Consider the following 11,725-nt stretch of genomic DNA (forward strand, 5'->3'; position numbering starts at 1 on the left):
TTGGAAATTATATTGTTAAACTGCTTTTGAACTTATATTGCACATGTAAGTGAGCTTGGGGTGGAAGATCCTTGAGGACCCCTTGTCTTACTGAGATTTCTTGTTTAGAGATCTCACCCCACGTTTGGGGGCGCTTATTTCAGGTTTAGGTAATTTGGGGGCTGATGCCTCTGGCGGCAGGAGGCCGGAGCTTAGTTAATGATTATTGTTGTTTATATGCTGACATATTGGTATGCTGGATCTATCTGCTGATGTTATGCTTTAGCTTTATTTTATTATGATGTTGTTGTTAAGACTATGTTGGGCTTGTCGCCTTATTTGTGTGAGCATGAGATTTGTTCATGCCACTTGATGTTAGTACTTTGGGTTGAGTTGTATGAACTGTTAGCTTGTCCGGTCTACGTGTTGTAGTTCCGTGACTAGAGACATATTTATGATGTTTAATTAATGAGGTATTTCAGTTAGCTGTCTTTTGCATTTTACATACAGGAAATGTTTTATTAATTGATTAAGTAAGCAAGTTGGTAATGATTAATGACGTCATAATTGAAAAAGAAAGATATTCCGCATTTTTAATTAAGCGCAGCTTAATACGATGATATGATAACATTATCGGATATATACGGGGTGTTACAAGAATCAATTACAAATCTAATATGGATACGGCAAGAGATTCAATGAAGGATACAACCTCCAATGGCTATAAATAAAGAGCTTGGGGTCAGAACACAGAGGCATTCAGAAATTCATTCATCCCCATTCATACTCCAAGGAGGAACCCTGTTGCGGAGCGCTGGAACACTGAGGAACCAAGTCAACATCACACCAATGGAGGCTTGGGGTCTCTTTTCTTTATTATTGTTTTTCAATTTAGTATGCTAGAGTAGTATTTTATGTAGTTAAGGGTAGATGGAACCCAATTGAATCTTTATGTTTATGAATTAAATTGTCTCTGAATCTTGTTCTTTTTATATTTGAATAAATTATCTGTCTTTAATGCTTTCTATGAGTTTGTTCCTTATAGAATGATTTTGGGGAATTGTATGACAATAGGGATGTTGGTGCATGAACCCTGACTTGATAATTTATCATAATCCTTGTGATTTATGAATAGGCATAGGGTAATTATGAAATCTTGTAATTCTTGATCTTAATGCATGTTTTCTTGGGGAATAATCGGAGAACTAGAGTTCTTTCAAGATTACATAGATTTATGGTAACAAGGAATTGAGTCGTAATTAACTCAGATAGAATTTATTGGCAATATATTAATAAACGGATTCTTGACTGTTTAATTCATAACATATTGAGGATATTGGGGGAAGTCGAAACCTTAACTACGCTTGTTTTAAAATCATAATCAAACATCATCATCTTCATTCATTCTTTTAATTCTAAATTTTCATAATTGCATGATCTTATTTGTTTTTAATTTTAAGTTTTTTGAACCACAACTCTCTTCATCTAAATTCTTGATTGTCCAACTAAGACGCGATTAGCGAACTAGTGCTTCAAAATTCTGATCCTCGTGGGAACGATCTCGTACTCCGGTACACTTTATTACTTTCACGATCGGTGCACTTGCCGAGTCGCAACAAGTTTTTGGCGCCGTTGCCGGGGATCGAATTCTCCAACATTAGAAGTAACTAATTAACTTTTAGATTGGACGTTTTAATATTCTGCACTTTAAACATTCTTCAAAAACATTTTTCTGCATTAAAAATTCTGCATCAATTTTTTGCATATTTAAATTTTCTGCATTCTTTGTTTATTTTTATTTTAATTTTTATTTTTCTATTTTTGATTTTCTGCACTTTCTATATTTTCTGCACATCTTTTCAATCTTAGTTTATGCGAGGTACTCTTAACCAGCGAATCTTGCAGTTTGATCCTGAGATAGAAAAGACCGAAAGGAAACTTAGAAAGGACGCAAAGGTAAAGAAAGCAAAGGAAGCAAAAGAAACCTCAAGTTCAACGGAATCTAAGGAGGAACCGATGGCAGAAAACAATCAACTCGCTCCAAGGACCTTGGGAGATTATAAGACTCCATCCCGAGTTCCACAGGCGCCGAGCATTGTTAGACCAACCATAGAAGCTAACAACTTCAAGCTAAAGCCGGCACTGCTGCAACTGATTCAAAAAGACTAGTTCGCTAGAGGAAGCGCAGAGAACCCCTATAGTCATCTTGAAGATTTCTTACTTTACTGTGACACATTAAAAGTGAATGGAGTTTCTCGTGACGCTATCTTGCTCAGATTATTTCCATGCTCATTGAAGGATGAAGCATAACCAGTTGAGATGACTTAGCAAGGAAATTCCTGGCCAGATTTTTCTCAGCTTCAAAGATGGCAAGACTCAAAGCGGAAATCACCTCTTTTGAACAAAAAGAAAGCGAATCTCTGTACGAGGCTTGGGAACGATTCAAAGGATTACTCAGGAAGTGTCCTCAACATGGAATTGAAGCATGGGAGAAAACAAGAATTTTTTTCCAAGGAATGACACCCAACACAAGAACACTGGTAAATGCTGCTGTAGGGGGCTCCTTGAAAACAAAAACTCCAGAGGAAGCACTAGAATTGTTGGAATCCTTAGCGTCTCAAGAATTTGACAATGCCCCTGTCCCAGTTGCACCAAGAAGAGCAGGAATTATGAAGCTTGAAGGCTATTATGCACTCTTAGCCCAAAATGAACAAATGCTACAAATGCACAAGAAACAACAAGAATAATAGATGCCTTTAATAAAAAATTTAATCATTCTCAAGTTTCTTCTGTTAATAATTCTAATATTAAATGTGGTATTTGTGCAGAAGCTCGGACTACTGAAGACTGCGACTTCATGAGAGCACCTGAAACTGCTGAAGTAAACGGACTCTGGTATGATCAGAAGAACCAGAATGATCTAGGAAGGAACCAATATGGGAATGACTACAATCAAGGGTGGAAGAATCATAATCAACATCCAGGGTTGAGTCACAAATCCAACCATCAGCTCAATCCTCCCCTTCCAGTGCAACCACATGCCCCACAACAAAGTAACACTTCTGAGTGGGAGAAAACTTTTGCGCAACTATGCAAGACCACTTCTGATTACATACAAGGTGCAAATTCTTTCAGAGAGGACACATCTGCTTTCATGCAAGAGACTAGATCAGCACACCGGAATCAAGAAGCTTCCATAAGAAATCTGGAAATTCAGATTGTCCAGTTGTTGAAGCAATTTTCTGAGAGAGCTCTGGGTACTTTTCCAAGCAACACAGTTGTCAATCCAAGGGGGCATTGCAATGCTATCACCACTAGGTGTGGGACAGTGATTCAGCCTATAGATGAGCAACCCGAAGAAAAGAAGAAGGATGAAGAAGCATCAGTTGAAGAAGAGAAGGAAGAAAAGGCAAAGGATACAATTGAAGTTGACGAAAGTAATCCTGAAAAAGCTGAAAAGAAACTATTCAAGTGGGAGAAGAAGAAAGCTCTAGAAAGACAGAACAAGCCATTGGATCTCTCCCCATATGCTCGAATCCCTTATCCTCAGAGATTAAAGAAAGATATTCAGAAGCAGCAGTATTCAAAGTTTCTAGACAAATTCAGGAGGTTGTAGATCAACATTCCTTTTGCCGAAGCTTTAGAGAACATGTCCAACTATGAAAGGTTCATGAAGGATCTATTATCAAGGAAGCGTAAGTTGCAAGAATGTGAGACGGTGAATCTGACGGAGGAGTGTAATGCTATCATCCAAAAGAAGTTACCTACCAAAGTCAAGGATCCAGGTAGCTTCAACATTCCATGCACTATAGGCAAAGTGGAAGTGGACAATGTTTTATGTGATCTTGGAGCTAGCATCAATGTCATGCCACTCTCCATGATGAAAAAGCTGGGAATTACTGAAGTAAAGCCCACTAAGACGATAGTGCAACTGGCCGACCGCTCTTCAAAGCAAGCTTATGGCATCATTGAGGACATATTGGTAAAGGTAGACAAATTCATCATTCCTTTTTGATTTTGTCATCCTTGACATTGAGGAAGATGCCACAATTCCAATGATCTTCAGAAGACCCTTCTTGGCAACTTCAGGAGCACTAATTGATGTACTTAAAGGTAAGTTGATATTACGGGTAGACGGAGAGCAGGCAACTTTCAAGTTCTTTGACAAAGAAGTCCCCTCATTCGTAGCTCAACCGGAAGATGAAGTCTACTTTATTAGTGAAAAGAAAGGTGAAGAAGAACACAATGAGGAGTCTTCTCAAGAAAGTAAGCCAAAAGTTAAGATGGAAAAGTCGAGGAGCAAGGGAAAGCATATAAATACCAAATTCAAAAGTCCTGAGACTACTTTATCTCATCCATATGCAGAAGAGCACTATGGTAGGACACAATTTCTGAATGATGGAGCTTGGTCATCACCAAGATTATGCTTTGAGCCACCATGAAGTAGATCAGGTATGTCAGGCTCGTGACGCAAAACAAGCGCTAGGGGGAGGCAACCCACCATTTTACTATTTTTAGTTTTAATTAATTTTTTTTTCAATTAAGAAAAATACAAAAAGATAGGAGAAGGTGTTGAGACTAATGGATATCATTGAGTGAATTTTACAGGTGAAGAAAATGGAACAAACAACAAGAGAGCGACTGGTTGTTTTTATTTCTTGACGCGTTTTCTTTTTTTTTTTTAGATTTAAATATGTTGCTGAGGACAACAACATTTAAATCTGGGAATGGGGAACGCGCAATTCATCTAAGCACAATTGAGTAAGCCAGAGGAACTTCATGAGCATACACAAAACATCCGGCTAAAACAGGGAACTATCTCAAATCCTTTCTCCTTTGCTTTAGCTTAATTCTTTTTGAATTGATTTTTTAATATTTAGTTTGTTTTGAAAAACCCCACGTCACTGTTTTTGTGAAAATTTTAAACTTTTCTCAGTGCTTTTAAATGGAAAAATGGCGGAAATTTTTGATCAATAATTGATTCAGAGCATGATGATGCACTTACTTGAATATTTTCATAATGAGCATCAATGTAATGATTTTCATGATTCATTGAAAATTCTCTCTTTAGTGATGAATTTTTTTAAGATAAAGAATAGGGGAATTACTGTGCATTCATAGTCGTGAGGTTTTGAGCCTATACAGAAATTTTTTATTGAGTGTGCATCCCACTGTATGAAAGACTCTAGAACTTGCTTTGTTTCTTGCTTGAATTAGTATATGATATATGTTATAGATATGATTGAGGCATGTTCTTTCTTTAAACTAGATGGCCAAATAGCCAACCCTTGCTGATATTCCTTAGTTTAACCCCTTTGAGCCTAGGCCTGTTTATTCTTTGAAAACCTATTAAGATGACTAAGCCACTTTCCACATACTATCCTCACCTTAATTGAGATTGAAATTTCAGATTAAATTGAGAAAAAAGTGTTAATTGTTAATGATATAAATTGTGGAAGTACAGGGAAAAAAGAAAAAGCCAAGGAAGTAAGGTTGAGCGGAATGAAAAAGAAAGAAATAAAGAAAAAGGAAAAATCCTCAGGAAGCAAAGTGAAAAGAAAGAAAGAAAGAAAAATTGATTCTGAGGAAGAAAACGACAAACAAGAGGAAGTTCGAAAGGAAAATAAGAAGAATGGACCGAAAAGAAGAAAGAAAGTGTTTACAAATGTAAACAAATGCATAAGTTCCTCTTCGAGAAAATCTGAATTTTAATATTGCAGCTCCTTCTCTAAATTTTCCTTCCCTTAGCCAGGCCAAGTTATGACCCTAAGAAAGACCTCTTGATCTATGAGATATGTCACAATACTATGGAGAGCGAGAATATAATCAAGCCTATGGTAGTGTTGATTCAGTGGGAAACGAGTGAAACACCAACCCTCTAAACAGTTGAGTGTGAATGAAATGAATTCCTAGTGAGGGAGTGTTTCAGTAATTTTCTCTTATTCGTGATCTTAAGAATTTTGTTGCAATTTTCTCTGATGAATTATGAATCTTATAATTGATGCAGCAATGTTTATGGTCTGAATGCTCTGTCTCTATAAATTCCTTCCGAATTCCATGCTTCTGAAATTCCTACTTCTTATTCTAGTTGATTGCTGAGGACAGCAATATTCAAATCTGGGAATGTTTGATAAACCTTTGGTTTACCATATTTTTAGACTAAAGTTTACAAGAATTATTTAGTAGAATGCATGGAATTCATGGTTTTAATACATTTAAGTCATAAGATAGGAAATTGAGTTGACGTTTTGATAATATTTGCATTTTGAAGGTAAAACCATAAGAATTGGTGCTAAAAGTGCTAAAGAAATCATGACGAAGAAGTAGCGGCTCAATATGGATCAAAGGAAACCAAAATATTACAATTCAAGGTCCAGGAAAGCACGCTCAAATGCACAAGAGGACGCTCGAGCGTTTGGAAGCAGAAAAAACAACCAAACTAGGCACATCAGGACGCTCAAGCACACACATGCACGCTCAAGCGCCCAAGAATACATAAATTCAGACTCGAGGAGAACGCTCGAGCGCCCAGTAGCACGCTCGAGCGCTCCAAGGCAAACAACAACAGCAATTTCAGCAATTTGGCACGCTCAAGCGCACAACAGAACGCTTGAGCGCCCAAACACGTCCCAGACAACAAAGATTCACCAAGATTTGCTGAGATTTAAGAAGATTTGTCCACTTATGATATGGAACTAAAACGGGAACATATCAAAGCTGATTCCTGAGAAGATTGAAGGAAGATTATAACAAGATTCAATGATCAAATCTCTCAACCAATCCACAAGATAGTAATTGCAAAAAGGAAACAATTGGAGAATCAATTACAAATCTAATATGGATACGACAAGAGATGCAATGAAGGATACAACCTCCAATGGCTATAAATAAAGAGCTTGGGGTCAGAACACAGAGACATTCAGAAATTCATTCATCCATATTCATACTCCAAGGAGGAATCCTGTTGCGGAGCGCTGGAACACTGAGGAACCAAGTCAACATCACACCAATGGAGGCATGGGGTTCTCTTTTCTTTATTATTGTTTTCCAATTCAGTATGCTAGAGCAGTCTTTTATGTAGAAGGGTAGATGGAACCCAATTGAATCTTTATGTTTATGAATTAAATTGTCTCCGAATCTTGTTCATTTTATATTTGAATAAATTATCTGTCTTTAATGCTTTCTATGAGTTTGTTCCTTATAGAATGATTTTGGGGAATTGTATGACGATAGGTGCATGAACCCTGACTTGATAATTTATCATAAGCCTTGTGATCTAGGAATAGGCATAGGGTAATTATGCAATCTTGTAATTCTTGATCTTAATGCATGTTTTCTTGAGGAATAATCAGAAAACTAGAGTTCTTTCAAGATTACATAGATTTATGGTAACAAGGAATTGAGCCGTAATTAACTCAGATAGAATTGATTGGCAATATATTAATAAACGGATTCTTGACTGTTTAATTCATAACATATTGAAGATATTGGGGGAAGTCGAAACCTTAACTACGCTTGTTTTAAATTCATAATCAAACATCATCATCTTCATTCATTCTTTTAATTCTGAATTTTCATAATTGCATGATCTTATTTGTTTTTAATTTTAAGTTTTTTGAACCACAACTCTCTTCATCTAAATTCTTGATTGTCCAACTAAGACGCGATTAGCGAACTAGTGCTTGAAAATTCTGATCCTCGTGGGAACGATCTCGTACTTTAGTACACTTTATTACTTTCACGATCGATGCACTTGCCGAGTCGCAACATGCCGCCTTAGTATAGTGGTATTCATTCCAATTGGTCGACAAAAGTGGTTTTTACAGGTTATCCCGTGTGCGGGATGCCTAAAGTTAGGCTAAGGCCTTGTAGACGTAGTTGTAAGCACCTATTTGTTCTCTAGCCATTGGCTATGAGTGGGGTGATAGTGTTCTGAGCAACTGATGTCTTGTGACTGCAATTGAATGAGCAGTTGATGTCGTGTATCAGGAGGTTGCGTGATTGTCAATATACGCAGCATAACTGTGTTTTCTTTTCCTAAAAGTAATGATCTTTGGGCCTTGTGAGCCTTTTACTGTTTGGACCTGTAATCTCGCATAGGATGGGTCCACATCAATAACATATAATTGGATTAACAGAAAAAACAAACCCCAATAGACTAGAACTTTGATGTTTTGTGTAAGGCCATTTTATTAATTATAATTCAATTTGTAGTTTATATACAATTGATCTTCATGGCTACATAAAAAATATGCTCTTGTTTCTGTTAACTGTCGGTTAATTTTTTTCCTTTTTATTCTCTTTTTTTATTTCTTTTTCTTTGTTTTTTTCTTTGTTTTTTTATTTTTTTATTTTTTCTGAAAAGAAGTTTAGGGAGTAACCCTATTCCAAATTCAAGCACAGCATGCCACATGCCTCAAGCTTCAAGAACAGTAAAAACATTGCAATTACTCAAGTTCAAATTATGAATGCAATGTATTTATTTTTCGATTTTAGTCTTACGTCATTGCTCGCAAGGGACAGCTAACGCTTTCATAACTATGGGGAAAATTAAGAAAACGCGTATGATGATTTAAACTCTTATCTGCATTGTTATACACAAGAACCTCTCCTAATCACCAGAACTGAGCCTGAAGTGACTAGGTTCAATTTTCTTATCTTTATTTCTCTATTATCAGTATGACGCTTATAAAAAATGTTTAGCGCGTAAGAATTAACTTATCATTGAAACAGCTTATTGGGAAGAAGTTCCATACGCAGTAACATCATAGATTATGCTACACGCATCACCGCCAACTATGATGTCCCTACATCCTAATGGGGACTTCTGCTGCACTTTTTATTTAAAACATTTCTTTTATAGGAAAAGTGTTTATCCTTTTAAACGACACAACTTATATTCTTTCACTCTCACAAAAAAGTGGGACCCAAACCTTTATTTTTTTTTGTCAACTCTCTCTCCTCTTTATCTATCTCTTTCTCTCTCTTAAAATGACACAACTTTACATCCTTTAAAATGACACACACTTTACCCTTCTTTTATTATAAAAATATTATTTTAAAATAAGTTTATTTCTAATATGACACGTACAAAAATTATCAATAATGAATATTTTTTGTTTTTGGATTTCTTCATTGGTTTATGGTAAACCAATTGATCCAATTTGAATTCTGTCAAACTTATCTATTGAGAAGTTCTCCCAAAAAATTTTTGGGGCTTGAACTCAAAACTATTAACTAAATGAAATAAATAGAAGTTCTCCCAAAACATTCTCGGGGCTTGAACTCAAAATAATTAATTAAATGAAATAAATTTTTTATCAGTTGAATCAATAATTATTTGTATAATGAATATATTTTGTTTTCGCTTTTGAAAACAAGATCACTTTAGCTGGAGGAATTGTGCTCACATATGGGGTTTGCAAGGGTTGAGATATTGTGCTCTCCTGGATAAATGATTTAGTATATTATTATTAGGGGAGTATGTTTATCATGTTGTATGAGATAATTTATCTTATGAAAAATACAAAGAGTGAGTAGGATCCACTAAGGAGAAGATAGATAAAGAAAATAGTGAGTCTCATCCACTTTTTACGTGTTATATGAGACAATTTGTATCATGTAACATAAGAAACATATTTCTTTTATTATTATTATTATTATTATTATTATTGTATTACAACTATTTAGTAGTGTTGAACATGAAATATTCAGCAAGGATACTTAGGGTGTGCATGACAACCTTCTCGGATTTTTTTTTTAAATTTTTGTTCCCGGGAATAGAAATTGATAAAAAACTCGTTTGGTAAAACTGATTTATTTTTTTGTTCCTGGATGAACCGGTTTAATTTTTGTGCAGAAAAAAGAATTAAAAAATTTCTACTTTTTTTTTTCTCGGATACAAAATGAGAAACATTTGTTTTTCTCAATCACTCTCCACCTCTACCATCATCACCACCACCATCATCCCGACACGACCGTCAGCACCCCTGCCACCACCATCATCGTCACCACCATCATCACCACCACCAACCACCACAACCATCATCACAGCCACTACCACCACCGCCGCCACCACCATCACCATCACCAACCACCACTACCATCGCCATAGCCACTGCAATCATCACCACCTTCATGTCATCACAATCGCCATCACCACGCCACCACCACCATCACCATCGCTACCACCGCCATCGCAGCCATTAACATCACCACCGCTACCATCACCACCACCGTCGCAGCCACTGTCATTACCATCGCTACCACCACCACCACCATTGTCGCAGCCACTGCTGTCACTACCACCACCAGCGCCACCACTACTGCTGCCACCGCCGCCACCACAACGCAACCATTGTTGTCACCACCACCACCATGCCATCACTACTACCATCACTGTGCCACCACCATTGCCACCATGCTGCCATCACCACCATTACCTTTACCGCCGCCACCACCACTATGCCACCACAATCGTCACCATTACCACTGCCGCAGCTACTGTCGTCACCACCACCACCACCAATGCCGCCACCACCACCATATAGAAAGAAAAGTAATGATCCAGATTTTTTTATGTTTAATAGGAATTATTTTTTATTATATTATTTGTTGTGTTATCAAACGCAATTCTCATTCTCGGAATAAAAATATAACATATTGATAAACACATTTTTTTTCTCAGAAATTGTTCCAAGACACAGAAATAGAAAAGAATTATTTCTTTTCAGAAACAGTGTGGAACATAATGGTTGTCATGCGCACCCTTAATGATCCTATCTATGATGTAATGAGAGAGATAACTAGCTAGGGGAGTTATATGTTAAACACCCTTCATTTCGGAACAGTGACCAAAGTGCCACTGTTCCACAACTTATTTCCCTAAATGTCACGCCAACAGTGCAATTTTCCAAAATGCCACGCGGGCAAGTTCGCTACAGTGCCCAGCGAAGGTAGCCAATGATTTCGTTACGGGTGACATATTTTGGCAGGAAAAGTTGACTGCCTTGTGTCCAAGTTCGCTACGACTGGTAGCGAACTTGGTAGCAAATAATTTCGTGACACGTGACACACTTTTGCAGGAAAAGCTGACTGGACCAAGTTCGTTACCCGGGATAGCGAACTTGGTGTGCTAGGTGGCACAATCTCATTACCCGATCAGAATTAATGTTCCAATAACAATAAAAAACAGAAAAAGAAGGAAAATGACAATTAATTATAATTAATGTATTAATCACAATTAATGTACCAATCACCAATCACAATTAATATATCAATCATCATTCACAATTAATTTTGATCACAATTAATGTATCAATCACCAATCACAATTAATGTATCGATCACAATTAATTTTGATCGGTACATTAATAATTTGTGATATTATTGTTACAAATTCGAACAATGTTTGTGAGAGATAAAATATGTCAAATGAGGTGTCATTGGGTAGATCTCGAAAAGTTATATGAAATAAAATAAAAAATATCTTATTTGGATATCCGAATCAAAAGTTATAGCTCTCCGAAGTGATTGGTGATTGGTACATTAATTGTGATTGGTACAATCAAAAGTTAATCCTATTTGTACGCTAATTGTGATTGACACATTAATTGTAATTGCTAATTGGAATATTAATTTTGATTGACACATTAATTAAATTGTTTTTTTCCTTCATTTTTTGTGTTTTATTGTTATTGATACATTAATTCTGATTGTGCCACGTGGCACCTAGTTCGCTTGGACC

At 36.5% G+C, this 11,725-nt stretch overlaps 1 non-coding gene across 1 annotated transcript; it reads right to left on the minus strand.

The window, feature by feature from the left end:
• Window positions 1–2,351: 2,351 nt before the first annotated feature.
• LOC133295742 (small nucleolar RNA R71) lies at window positions 2,352–2,458 on the minus strand. Its single transcript, XR_009749399.1, has one exon. It is a non-coding gene; the product is annotated as a small nucleolar RNA R71 (small nucleolar RNA).
• Window positions 2,459–11,725: the final 9,267 nt, after the last annotated feature.

The sequence above is a fragment of the Gastrolobium bilobum genome, unplaced genomic scaffold (assembly GCF_033153095.1).
Source record: "Gastrolobium bilobum isolate Gb01-03AN ecotype WA unplaced genomic scaffold, APGP_CSIRO_Gbil_v1 utg12004, whole genome shotgun sequence".
Lineage (NCBI taxonomy): Eukaryota > Viridiplantae > Streptophyta > Magnoliopsida > Fabales > Fabaceae > Gastrolobium > Gastrolobium bilobum.